Here is a 490-nt window from a genome sequence, read left to right as displayed (position 1 = left end):
TGTCTCCTGTTTTCAGACGCTCGCTCTGGTGGCAGAAAATGAAGGTATGTAATTATTTACATGTAAAACGGACCATTAAAACACGACTCTTATCGCTTCTTTACGTAGGTAATTTATTCTCCAACGTGGTAGTAGGTATTGAAATGAAAATCTCTTGCTTGCATTGTTGCTTAAAGTTTCGTTTATCATGAGCACTGAATACAGTTAGAGAATAATATTTTTGTTACGCCTTATAAAAATCTAACAACTTTCTTTTGTTGTCAGTGAGAGCTGCACCACGACCTTGGAACGACATTGCTATGTGTTCTGAGCCGAACCCGATCCCTGAACCATGTAATGAACCAAAAGTTCCTGAATCGTACCCAGGACCGAAAGAGCCAGAACCAAAAGTTCCTGAACCGAGTCCTGAACCGTGTCCTGGACCGATAGTTCCTGAACCGAAAGCCCCCGAACCGAAAGTTCCTGAACCGAGTCCTGAACCGAAAGTTCC

This window comes from Hyposmocoma kahamanoa, unplaced genomic scaffold, assembly GCF_003589595.1.
Source record: "Hyposmocoma kahamanoa isolate Upper Pololo Valley unplaced genomic scaffold, ASM358959v1 99330, whole genome shotgun sequence".
In the NCBI taxonomy this organism is placed as follows: domain Eukaryota; kingdom Metazoa; phylum Arthropoda; class Insecta; order Lepidoptera; family Cosmopterigidae; genus Hyposmocoma; species Hyposmocoma kahamanoa.
Note: the sequence above shows the minus strand (reverse complement) of the source record.